The sequence below is a fragment of the Pleurodeles waltl genome, chromosome 6, assembly GCF_031143425.1.
Source record: "Pleurodeles waltl isolate 20211129_DDA chromosome 6, aPleWal1.hap1.20221129, whole genome shotgun sequence".
Lineage (NCBI taxonomy): Eukaryota > Metazoa > Chordata > Amphibia > Caudata > Salamandridae > Pleurodeles > Pleurodeles waltl.
Window position 1 is genome coordinate 1,082,723,840 of NC_090445.1, and position 13,296 is coordinate 1,082,737,135.

The 13,296-nt window shown below is 51.9% G+C and overlaps 1 long non-coding RNA gene across 2 annotated transcripts in view; it reads left to right on the forward strand.

The window, feature by feature from the left end:
- Positions 1-5,481: 5,481 nt before the first annotated feature.
- The window catches only part of LOC138300575 (uncharacterized), a 51,101-nt gene continuing 43,286 nt past the window's right edge, over positions 5,482-13,296 (forward strand). Inside the window, exon 1 of one of the 2 annotated variants that reach the window (XR_011204961.1) lies at positions 5,482-5,582. This is a non-coding gene — a long non-coding RNA (uncharacterized lncRNA). The remainder of the gene's footprint in view (positions 5,583-13,296) is intronic. The other variant, XR_011204960.1, reaches the window with a different exon arrangement.

A 13,296-nucleotide genomic window follows, 5' to 3' on the forward strand; every position in this document is an offset into this window, starting at 1 on the left:
AGGCCAAGGGACCGAGCCGTAGCCCTGGACTCCTTGAACCTCTCCAAGGCCGAGTCCGATTTGTCTCCGAAGAGACGGGTGCCATCAAAGGGCATGTCCATGAGTGACTGTTGGACATCCCTCGGCAAAACAGAAGTACGTAACCAGGCATGGCGTCATAAGGCCACTGTCGTAGCAACCGATCTGCCCAGAATGTCAGTCGTATCCAGCCCACAACGGATGGTGAACTTCGCCACGCCTCTCCCATCTTTGACTGCTTGGGAGACGATAGCACGGGCCCCCTCTGATATCTACGGCAGGACTTGTGCAACCGTATCCCACAGGGAGTGGGAATAACGGCCCAAAAGGCATGCGGTGTTCACGGACCGCAGCACGAGGCTGGAGGAAGAAAATAACTTCTTACCAAATTGTTCCAGCCTTTTGGATGCCCTATCCGGGGGTGCGGAAGGGAACGCGCCAGAAGAAGAGGACGCTTGGATAACAAGAGACTGTCAGGCATAGGATGTTGGGACAGGAACTGCAGGTCGTTCGGTGCAGGCTGATGGCGGCGAGCGATCGTCCTGTTCCCAGGAGCCCCTGTGTTGGGTTTGGACCATGTACCCAAAAGGACGTCAGTGAGGGCTTCATTAAATGGGAGAAGGGGTTCAGATGTAGAAGTCCCAGGCTGAAGCACCTCCGACAGGAGGTTAGACCTGACTTCGATAGTAGGTAGCTCAAGGCCAAGGACCTCAGCCGCCCTACTAACCACCATACCATAGGTAGCTCCCTCCGCCGTAGCCATGGTAGGAGGAGACAGCACGCCAGAGTCAGGAGAAGTATCAAGACCACTGGCTTCACCCAAGTCCTGTGCCCAGTCCATAGTAGAGTCTTCCTGGTATTCATAAGGGTCCAGGGACTCCTCCAATTCCTCCCCATATTCGTACCCATAGGAAAATGGGTCGGAATCTGACCTCAGGCGAATGGGGACCACAGAGGCCGATGGTGGCGTTGGCCGACGCCGCTCCGAGTCGTCGGGAATGAGAATCGGGTCGACGTCGATAGTGGGCACTACCGACATCATGAGCGTCGCTAAATGACCCGGCGCTGGGTAAGTTCTCGACTGTGCGACCGGCGTCTGTGCGGATCCACGCACGGATCCAGAGGCGACCTCAGTGGCCGGGGCCGAAGCCGCCGGCGTGGAACCCGAAGGCCCCTCAGCCAAGCCCCTTGGGCCCAAAGGCACCGTATCGGGGTCAGCACGCCCAAAGATGAGGCACATGGCCTCGTAGAACTTTTTGAGTTGGGCAGGGGTCGCTCCGGCTCAGGGAAACTCAGGGAAGCGCGGAGTCGACCCAGACGTAGGCTCCGAGGACGGAGGCCTAGTTCGTGGACGCTCATCCCCCATCGCGTCGACCAAGCAACGGGTGAAGTCGGAGAGCGATGGGACTTCTTCTTACCTTGACCTGAAGTTTTCGAAGAAGACGAGTGGTGGTGGCTCTGCGACCGATCTCGAGACCTTCCTCTCGAGCGAGATCGAGTGCCGGGCCGCCATCAGCTTTAGGGACCGATCCCTCAAAGCCTTCGGATGCATCGCCTGGCACTCGGAGCACGACTTCGGGTCGCGCTCGAGGCACCACAGACGGACACAATGAGGGTCCGTCACCGACATCATGCAGTGGCAGTCCTCGCACGGCTTGAACCCGGTCTTCGGGGACATCCTCGACGCACCAAAGATCGCACCAAAAATAAAACGACAAAACTGTCGAATTCGCCCAAAAAATAGCCGAGGGTAGCTCTCTCTCAGATCAGCACGTGGCGCGGAAAGAAAAGAACTGACGTCACTGCGTGAGCGGCGTCTATGTACTACTCCAGACATCATCACGGCGACCACGATGCCTACGACGCCTGCGGAGTCGACCGACACCACCTACCGACGCGCAAGGCAATTGCTCAAAGAAAAAATCTCCGGATCCAGTCTGACGCCTGGGGGAAAATTCTAAGGTAAGGAATCTGCAACTAGCAGTCTCTATCAAATAACGCCAACACCTCTAACTCTTGCAAATACGAGACCTATTGCATTGCAAATGCTTGTTTTTCTATGTGTTTTGGTTTGGAGTGAAGGGATCTATGTGGCGTGTAGTTGAAACTATTTTGTATTATAGAAGCAGCACCATAAACACTTTACTCCAGACCTCTTAAACCAAATAGCATCGCAATAGCGCATTAGTCAGAAAGCCACCCCCCCTCCAAAAAAAAAGAAGGAAACCCAAAAGCATTTTACTGAAAAAAAATTAAACAAGCCAGACGTTAAAAAAATTGCCATTGGAAATGTACGATTAAAGGAGATAATCCAAGAGCGTTTTACTAAAAACAAATTTAAATGAGCCAAAGCTCCAAAACGAAATGGCATGTTAAAAGTGCCTTAATTAGAAACGGCAAGCAGCATAACATTAAACCAAAGGAGGAGCCTTTGAAGCTATATGCGTCCACATTCAAGGCTCTTAAAAGCAGTGCAGCGCAACCAGCTTCAAACCGCTATAGAAGCAGCACCATAATCACTTAACTGCAAATAAATTAAGAACCTTTGAAGCCGTATTGTCCGCATTCAAGGCTCCTAAAACACTGCAGCGAAGGCAGCTTCAAGCAGCTAGGCAAGCATCACCCTAAACACTTTCTTAAATAGCAAATACAGTGTGGTGTCAGTGAAATATATAAAGCCCAAATGTTAGTTACTAAATAAATCACACAATTGTTTTGCTAGGCAGCACGTGTTGCTGTTTTTTTTTTTTTTCCACTAACTTTTCCACCAATTGAGCTACAAAAAATTATTATTTTTGTTGAATGTGCACATTATACAACAGATGATGGATTAAGTGTCAAATGCAGCAAATGTGTATTCATGCAAAAACATTTGCAGTCACATAGAAGTATCATTCCAGTGACACATTAGTATAAAAATACACTTAATATATACCGCCAGGAGGGCCAAATTAAAAAGAAAATATGGCAAATACCAGAACGTGTACTATAAAACCCAATGCCTCCTACAGAGCCCTTACAGTGCAGCAGCTACAGGTAGACAGGTTTAGTAAATATTCTTAAATTAACCAAAATAAATCAAGAGGATAACCTGTCAAAACTCCACAACCTCATGTCCCTGAAAGAATTGCAAACCTTTAAACGTTAGTGCCAATGAATAGTCCAGCCAGCGTAATGAAGCAGCTGCTATCTGTTCATATCAATATAATGAATATGCAACTTTAAAAACATGAAATAGTCACACTTGCGATACTCCAAAAATTGCGTTATTACATATAATAATTTATCTGTCGAAAGTATATTGTTGAGTGAATTAAACAATAAAAGTATAGCATTGTTTATACATTAGAAAGCCCTTACTGTTTCCACGTTGTCATTTAAAAAAAAAAAAAAACACAATGTGGCCTTCTTTTATTGTATTTTGGTACTGATAAGAAAAGAAAAAATGCGGCTGACAGGACTAAATATTTCCCCATTAACCAATATAATCCATTTGAACTAAAAACCACTGCTGTAATCATCCAAACGATCCATAAAATATCCGCAAATGTCGGGTTTACAGATAAGCACTGATGTTTTCTAAGCATAGTCCTCTGAAGCCATGTGGCTTTGCGTACGGCCCCTTGTAGCGCCACAGCTGTGCCGGCTTCAAAACACTAAAGATGTTATGGAAAGACTCCTAGTTTAAATAAATAAAGAACAAATACAGTACATACAGGAGCGCTGCAGTTTAAATCACAGAGACTCCACATACGAAGCACAGAAGCGCTGTAGCTACAGATACACATGGCTAATGAATACCCCAAAATTATAAGGTGAAACCAGCAACAAACACAAATGCTCTGTGCATGGTCACTTTCATGAAAAGATTACACAATAGAAAATAATTAACCACCAGCTCACCAAAATATGCTTAATGAAAATAAAAAACACTATGTACCTGTGGGTTATCTTATTGCCCGCAGTCCTCAAGTAAAAAAAAAACAAAAAAACGATTTACTCAGGCTGTCTTTTGTTGGTTGTGTTTATTTAGTGTCTTTTTGTCTCCATCATCTCTTATCTTTTCCTTGTTCTTCCTGTCCAACGCTCTTGCCCGTCTTCTTCTTGTTTACAGGAGCTTAAAGTTTCTCCCTCTTGTTCCTCCCAGGTACCGAAGAGGTAGCTCCTTTGATAGAGGGTGGACCTCGGAGGATTTACAAGAGGCACTTGGTCAGGTAAGTGCTTAACTTATTGGGGAACATGCAGGAAATAGTGCTTGTGTGGGGGTTCCCAAGTAAAATGTCCGTGCGCTCAGGGGTGTCAAACAGGTGGGGTGGCTCGGGTAGGGATCACCAATTCCCTCGGGCTGAAAATGAAACGACCACAAACTCACTGTAAGGGGTAAAAGGCCGCTTTAATAGAACAGGTCTGGCAATAAAAACCTTGGCATTATAGCCTCACAAAACTACCCAAACCTCACTAATACAAAAACCATCAACTAACCCCTCCCCCTCCCTCTAAACTGACCCAACCGCCCCACCCTTTGTCCCATCCCCACCTTGCCCCAACCACCCCATTAAACATCTGTCCTGCAGTCACCTTGTCCAATTACCCTTGACCATTGCAAAATCCCTTCCCTCTCCTCTTTCTGAACTACCCCTTCCCCCCCCCCGAAAGGCCAAACAGTGCATTCCAATAAATACACAATCCATGCCAAACCTGACTATCAGCGGCAATAACATGATAAAAACCCCCACCCACCCTCAAACTCTAACCCACACTAACTAATACCCTTAAACCATGCACCCACACACCCCACAAAACAACCACATAGACCTGCCCTGTTAAAACATAGCTACCATAAAACCAAACATGCCGAAAAAGAGGGAAAAAACCCACCCCAGTGGAAAATTCTTTACCAACAAATTTTTTTGCCCAGCAAAAACTTAGGGAAATAGAATAAGCTAAAAGGGAGGGCGGGAGGGCACGAAGACCAAAACGCCCACTGGGTGTGACAACGGCCAAAGAGGCCGCCCACACCCAGCCCCTCTCCTTTATACCCCTCCCGACGTCACAACCCCAGTTCCCTCCCAAAACCAATCCCCAGTCGAGTCTGTGCAACGTTCCACCACAGCCCGATAAACCCGGGGGGAGACGGGCAAGCCCTGTGCTCCCCCCAAGTCCCCATTCTCACTCATCCTCCGTGCTCAGCAGTTTTCTCTACCCCTTCAACAAGTATCAAACCCTTGCACTCCCACCCAGCCCCCACCTTCCTATTGCCCTCTAGTGGGAGACCGGTGTTCTGCATTTAGCCGCACCCCGTCCGAATCGGGTCGGCTGTGTTATGTGCGCATGCGCACAACTGTGCGCATGCGCACCGGCGATTTTGACAATTTCGCCGTCTGGAACTGCTCCCCTCAACGGGCAGTTCTGTAGCGCATGCGCGCTTTGAATTTTTAATGAGGATGACGCGCATGCGCGTTTTGCATTTTAACGCTCGGCATTGAAAGGGGCACAACGGATTGCGGTCGGAGCAGCAGTACCGCGTTACAGACTCGTCGGAGCGGCGCTACCCCTTCTTTAAGGTCAGTACTCGTGCCAATTATATATTCTATATATATAATCTCGGCTTTCCTCTTTCAGTGACTTTCTTTTGTGTCACTGCCCTTCTACTAGTTACCTGTTCCCGAGCTGCGTCACGGCACCTCGTTGGGCCGTTAGAAGCAGCTCGGGACGCTGCACGCATTTTGTGAGCACTAAAGAATTGTCAGTTACCGCGATTAGCATTATGAAATGCGAGCCTCTGTTTAGGTGGGGCCAGGCGCGCAGGCATGAATGTTACTGTGAGTAGGGTGACCACCTGTTGGTTATTTCCACGGACTGCCTGTAATTTGGCCTTGCCGCCCGTTGTCCGCAATGAAAGGGTTAAGGGACGGTATTTGTCCATAATTTTAGCCTTTCACCAAAAGGACAACGGAGGCAGGGCCAAATTACAGGCAAATTAGTTTCCCCAACTGGACTGAAAGGCAGGGGGTCTCTTGTGCTCCGAGGCAGGGAGGGGCAGATAGATAAGACACTGCCTTCTTGCCAGGGGGTCTCCTTCCCTGAAGAAATGCAAACGTGGGCAACTGGTAAATCTGCAAACATAAAGGGGCTTGAAAACCTGCATTGACTTTAACCAAAGGAGTCACTTGAAGTTTTCTAATAGCAAAGATATTTTCTTTCAGAGAGATACTGTAATGGTGTTCCAAGGTGAGCTGTGGAGTGGGTGGTTTTATTAGACTGTTATAAATAATGTTAGTATTAGGTATAAACTATATATTAATCAAATCTGTATTTGAAAAACACTTTTTTTAAAATTTAACTGGAATGTATTTGCACATTTTGTAGCAGCCTATATTATGATGTAATTGTATTTATATAACGTTTACTACCCCCGACGAGGCATCAGTTGCATGTTTAAAACAAGGACTTACACATTCACAGTTCTTTCAGGGACATCCGACCTCATAGTACTAACAGGCATTGGCAAAGCCAATAGGTCTTGTCTACGCAAGAGTTATTGGCTTTGCCAATGTGTTTTGACCAGAGTGGCTGCTGTTTAGCATGGCTATAAGTTAGTGGCATAGTGGCGTGAAGTTCATTTAGAGTACAGTGCAGTGGGGTACTGTGCAGTTGTTTATAGTGCATTTGCGTAGAGTGCAGTGGCATGGGACAAAGTAGAGTGGAGTAGAGTGGTATACAATAGAGTGGCAGAGTGCAGTAGTGTAGAGTGGTGCAGTGGCATAGAGTGCAGAGTAGACTTGTGTAGCAGAGAGTGCAGTGGCGTAGTGTTGAGTGGTGCAGTGCAGAGTTGATTATAGTGCTGTAGAGTGCAGTTGCGTAGAGTGGATTGATGTAGAGTGGCATAGAGTGCAGTAGCGTAGAATGCAGTAGTACAGAGTAAATTGCTGTACAATGGCGGAGAGTGCAATGTTGCAGAGTAGAAGGTAGTGGTGTACAGTGTAGTTTAGAGTGCAGTGGCATGTGGTAGAGTGGCATACAATAGAGTGGCAGAGAGTGCAGTAATGCAGAGTGGTGCAGTGTCATAGAGTGCAGAGTAGACTCGTTGCAGAGTGCAGTGGCGTAGAGTGGTGCAGAGTATAGTGCCTAGAGTGCAGTGGCATAGGGTGCAGTGATGCAGTGTAGTGGCATAGAGTGCAGTAGTAAAGAATAGTGTGGTGTAGACCTCTGACCTGCTTTAGGTCTAGAGCTCACCCCCCACGTCCGCAGCACCACCCTGCTGTCTCGTGCCCCTGACCCCCGCCCACGCTGCTGCTAGCGTGTTCGAGGCCCTCCTCCACCCGCAGGCATCCTCCTGCGCCTCATCCCTGGTGTCTAGTGGGCTCTGTTTAAGCTTCACTGGACCCGTGTGCCGCTTTTCGCCGTCCTGTAAGTGTTTTTTCCTTTTGTTTCAGCGCCTTGCCTCCTTGCGCTTCTGCCCCCGATGTGCCCCTTCTGATTGCTGTACCCTGATTGTAATTTGTGCCAGAATTGTATTTTGTGACTGTTTTTGAACTTTTCCTTACTGTTTGTGCCTTGCTTTTTTCCCTGTTTTTTTTGCCCCTTGGGCGCTCCCCCTTGCCGATCCACCCTTGCCGCTGCGTCCCTGCGGTCGCGCCCCCATTCGCCGCTCCCTCCCGCCCCCCAGCTGCTCCTCCCTCCCGCCTCCCTTCTTAATGGCTGGCGCAGCACGTCGCGAGTGAGCGACCTCTGACCTGCTTTAGGTCTAGAGCTCGCCCCCCACGTCCGCAGCACCACCCTGCTGTCTCGTGCCCCTGACCCTCGCCCACGCTGCTGCTAGCGTGTTCATGGCCCTCCTCCACCCGCAGGCATCCTCCTGCGCCTCATCCCTGGTGTCTAGTGGGCTCTGTTTAAGCTTCACTTGACCCGTGTGCCGCTTTTCGCCGTCCTGTAAGTGTTTTTTCCTTTTTTTCAGCGCCTTGCCTCCTTGTGCTTCTGCCCCGTTGTGCCCCTTCTGATTGCTGTACCCCGATTGTAATTTGTGCCAGAATTGTATTTTGTGACTGTTTGAACTTTTCCTTACTGTTTGTGCCTTGCTTTTTTCCCTGTTTTTTTCGCCCCTTGGGCGCTCCCCCTTGCCGATCTACCCTTGCCGCTGCCTCCCTGCGGCCCCGCCCCCATTCGCCGCTCCCTCCTGCCTCCCAGCTGCTCCTCCCTCCCCCCTCCCTTCTTAATGGCTGGCGCTGCGCGTCGCGAGTGAGCGACCTCTGACCTGCTTTAGGTCTAGAGCTCGCCCCCCACGTCCGCAGCACCACCCTGCCGTCTCGTGCCCCTGACCCCCGCCCACGCTGCTACTAGCGTGTTCGAGGCCCTCCTCCACCCGCAGGCATCCTCCTGCGTCTCATCCCTGGTGTCTAGTGGGCTCTGTTTAAGCTTCACTTGACCCGTGTGCCGCTTTTCGCCGTCCTGTAAGTGTTTTTTTCTTTTTTCAGCTCCTTGCGCTTCTGCCCCCGTTGTGCCCCTTCTGATTGCTGTACCCCGATTGTAATTTGTGCCAGAATTGTATTTTGTGACTGTTTTTGAACTTATCCTTACTGTTTGTGCCTTGCTTTTTTCCCTGTTTTTTTCGCCCCTTGGGCGCTCCCCCTTGCCGATCTACCCTTGCCGCTGCCTCCCGCCCCCCAGCTGCTCCTCCCTCCCTCCCCCCCTCCCTTCCTAATGGCTGGCACTGCGCGTCCGCGCCTGGATTGCGCCCAGCGCCACCCCCCCCCCCCCTGGTCCTCACGCCCCCGCATCCCCAGCCTTCGCTACTCGGCCAGCGAACTCCTCGCCCTCAACCCTGGCCCATCCACAGCCTGCTTCCAGGCCACCCCGAAGCACACCAAAGGACCCTTCTCCTGCCGCACCGGCAAGTTCACCTGCAACAGAACAACGAAGCCTACAACAACCAACACCAACCACCTGAACTGCATCCTCCTCAACACACGCTCCGCACGAAAGCACGCCATCCAGCTCTGGGACCTGCTCGACACCACCGCCCCAGACGTAGCCTTCCTAACCGAAACCTGGTGGAACGACTCCTCGGCCCCAGACATCGCCCTCCCTGGCGGTTACAAGAGCACCAGAAGAGACCGCACCAACGGAATCGGTAGAGGGATAGCCATCGCCCACAAATCTACCCTCAAGATCCACACCCACATGGAAGACACCCTCAAGACAGCCAAACACCTTCATTTCCAGATCCACACGGACCCCAACACTACCCTCAGAGGAACCCTCATATACCGTCCTCCAGGACCAAGAGCCCCCTTCAGCGACACCATCTCCGACCTCGCAAGCACCCACGCCCTCGCCTCAACAGACTACATCCTCCTGGGAGACCTCAATTTCCACCTGGAGAACAACAATGACGCCAACATCGCATCTCTGACCACCAACCTCAGACTCAGACAACTGGTCAACACACCCACCCACATCGCCGGTCACACCCTAGACCCACTCTACTCTGCAAGCAACCACATCTCTTTCAGCCACACCTCCGAACTCCACTGGACCGACCACCACTGCGTCCATTTCACCTTCAAGAAAAACACCGAACACCACCGCACCCCACTACCGCCTCACCGCCGCTGGGGAAAAGTCACCATAGAAGAACAACTAACCAGCACCCTCGCCAAAAACCCACCACCCGACCCCACCGACCCGGACTCCGCCGCCATCAACCTCCAACAATGGATCCTCAACTGCGCCAACATCCTAGCACCACTCAAGAGACCCACCGTCAACCAAGAAAAGAAAAAACCAGCCTGGTTCACAGACAAACTGATCACCTCCAAACGCAACTGCCAGAAACTCAAGAAAAAATGGATCCTCGAGCGCACACCCGACAGCCTTGCAACCCTCAAGGAAGCCAACCGCGAACACCACCAACTGATCCGACTCGCCAAACGCTCCCACTTCACAGAATGCCTTAACAACAACGCACACGACTGCAAGGAACTTTTCTGCATCGTGAAAGAGCTCTCCAACCCCAACGTCAACGACGTCCCACCATCCCAGAAACTCTGCGACGCACTCTCCACCTTTTTCTACCAGAAAATCGCCGCCATCCACGACAGCCTCAACACCACACCTCCGCCAGACCCCACACCCAACAACTCCTCCCACGCCGACCGCCTCACCACCTGGACCCACGTAGATGACGCCGAAACCCGAAAGACCATGAACTCCATCCACTCAGGATCCCCCTCAGACCCCTGCCCACACCATGTCTACAACAAAGCCGACTCCACCATCGCCCCCCAACTTCGTAAGATCATCAACCTATCCTTCAACACCGCAACCTTTCCGGACAGCTGGAAGCACGCCGATATCCAAGCCTTCCTCAAGAAACCCAAGGCCGACCTCAAAAACTTCCGCCCGATCTCCCTTCTCCCCTTCCCAGCGAAGGTCATTGAGAAGATCGTCAACGCACAGCTCACCCACTACCTCGAAGGCAACTCCACCTTAGACCCCTCTAAATCCGGATTCAGACGCAATCACAGCATCGAGACTGCACTCCTTGCCGCCACAGACGACATCAGACAGCAAATGGACAACGGCGAAACTTCAGCCCTCATCCTCCTAGACCTATCTGCCGCCTTCGATACGGTCTGCCACCGCACCCTACTAACTCGTCTCCACGAAGCCGGAATTCAAGACAAAGCCCTCAACTGGATCTCCTCTTTTCTCTCCGGCAGAACCCAGAGAGTCCGACCCTCACCCTTCCGCTCCGAAGCCACCAACCTCATCTGCGGCGTCCCCCAAGGCTCCTCGCTAAGCCCAACGCTGTTCAACGTATACATGGCACCCCTCGCACAGCTGGCCCGTCAGCATAACCTCACCATCCTCTCCTACGCCGACGACACCCAGCTCATCCTTTCCCTTACTAAAGATCCACACACCGCCAAAGCCAACCTCCACGAGGGACTGAAATCCATTGCCGAATGGATGAGAAACAGCCGCCTGAAATTAAACTCCGATAAGACGGAAGTCCTCATCCTCGGACGCTCACCCTCGGCCTGGGACGACTCCTGGTGGCCCACCGTACTGGGTCCCCCACCTACTCCTGCCAACCACGCACGCAACCTCAGCTTCATCCTCTACTCCGCTCTCACCATGTCCAAACAGGTCAACGCAGTCTCCTCCTCCTGCTTCAACACCCTCCGCATGCTCTGCAGAATCTACAAGTGGATCCCGACGGAAACCAGAAAAACGGTGACTCAGGCCCTTGTCAGTAGCAGACTTGACTACGGCAACACACTCTACACAGGCATCCCAGCAAAAGACATCAAACGACTCCAGCGCATCCCGAACACATCCGCCCGCTTGATCCTCGACATACCCCGCCGATGCCACATCTCCCACCACCTGAAGGACCTCCACTGGCTCCCCGTGGACAAGAGGATCACCTTTAGACTCCTCACCCACGCGCACAAAGCACTACACGACGCCGGACCCGCCTACCTGAACAACAGACTCAACTTCTACGTCCCCCTCCTGCCAACTCCGCTCTGCCAACCTCTCCCTCGCTCCCCGAATTCAACGCAAGACCTCCGGCGGCAGATCCTTCTCCTACCTCGCCGCCAAGACCTGGAACTCACTGCCGACCTCCCTGCGTCAGACCCAGGACCTCCTCACCTTCAGGAAACTCCTCAAGACATGGCTCTTCGACCGATAGCACTCAGGGCATCTTAGAAATGCCCCCTGTATTTTACCCAATCCTTCAATGCAAGACTGACTGGTCTGTGCCAGCCTGCCACAGAGGGACTAGTTTCTGACCTCCTGGCGTGAGAGCCTTTGTGCTCTCTGAGGCCAGAAACCAAGCCTGCACTGGGTGGAGGTGCTTCACACCTCCCCCTGCAGGAACAGTAACACCTAGCAGTGAGCCACAAAGGCTCAGGCTTCGTGTTACACTGCCACAGGGCACTCTGGCTAGTGGAGATGCCCGCCCCCTGGACACAGCCCCAACTTTGGGCGGAAAGTCCGGCGGAGATAATGAGAAAAACAAGGATGTGTCACCCCCTCAGCCAGTTCCACCCCTAAGTTGACCAGAGCTGTAGTGACCCCCTCCCCCTCCTTGGAAAATCCTCCATCTTGTTTTGGAGGATTTACCCAATAAGGATAGGGATGTGCCCCCCTCCCCAAAGAGAGGCACAAGGAGGGTGTAGCCATCCTCAAGGTCAGTAGCCATTGGCTACTGCCCTCCAGCCCTAACACCCTCCTACACTCAGTATTTATGGGCGACCTTGAACCCAGGATTTCAGATTTCCTGAAAACCTAAAGGACTGCTGACCTCAAAACACCAGTGGAGAAGATGGAGACAACAACTGACTTGGCCCCAGCCCTACCTGCCTGTCTCCAGACTCAAAGAACCTGCAACAGCGACTCATCCTGCGGGACCAGCGACCTCGGCCAACTCGGGGTACTGCCCTTCAACCCAAAGGACCAAAAAACTCTAGTGGATATGGGCTCTGTCAAACAACAAGGAAGAAACCATCTTTAAAGTGACACCCACCTCACTCCTGAAGCGTGAGTCCCCACCACTCTGCACCAACGCCCCCAGCTTGTGTCCAGAGAAACCAACACTGCAGCGTGGACCCCCAAGTGACTCCAACGACGTGGCCACCCTGAGACAATCTCCCTGCATCCCCACGTGAAGCATGCAGAGAGAATCCAGAGGCTCCCCCTCACTGCAACTTCCTGGTAACAGAGATCCCAACGCCTGGAAGAAGCACCGCCCCTGCAGCCCCCAGGCCCAAGAGGAACCAACTACCGCTCCAGAAGTGACCAGCAGGCGTCCCTCATCCTAGCCCAGTCGGTGGCTGGCCCATGAAGAACCCCATGCCCTGCCTGCATCACCAGAGTGGCCCCTGAGTCCCTCCATTGATTTCTATTCAAAACCTGACACCTACTTTGCACACTGCACCTGGCTGGCCCTGTGCGCCTGTTTGGGACACCGCCCAACCCAGTGCTATACAAAACTCCCCGGGTCTGCTCCCAGAGGACGCAGGTAGTTACCTGCTAGCAGAGTGGAACCGGAGCACCCCTTTTCTCCATAAGCGCTTATGCTACTTTGACCTCTGCACTTGACCACCCCTGTGTTGCTGGTACTGGGTGTTTGTGGTTGACTTGAACCCCCAACAGTCGGCTGTCTATGCCCTGGAGACTGAACTTGTAAGTGCTTTACTTACCTGCTAAATTAACTTCTACTTACCTCCTACAGGAACTGTTGAATTTTGCAGTGTCCTCTTTTAA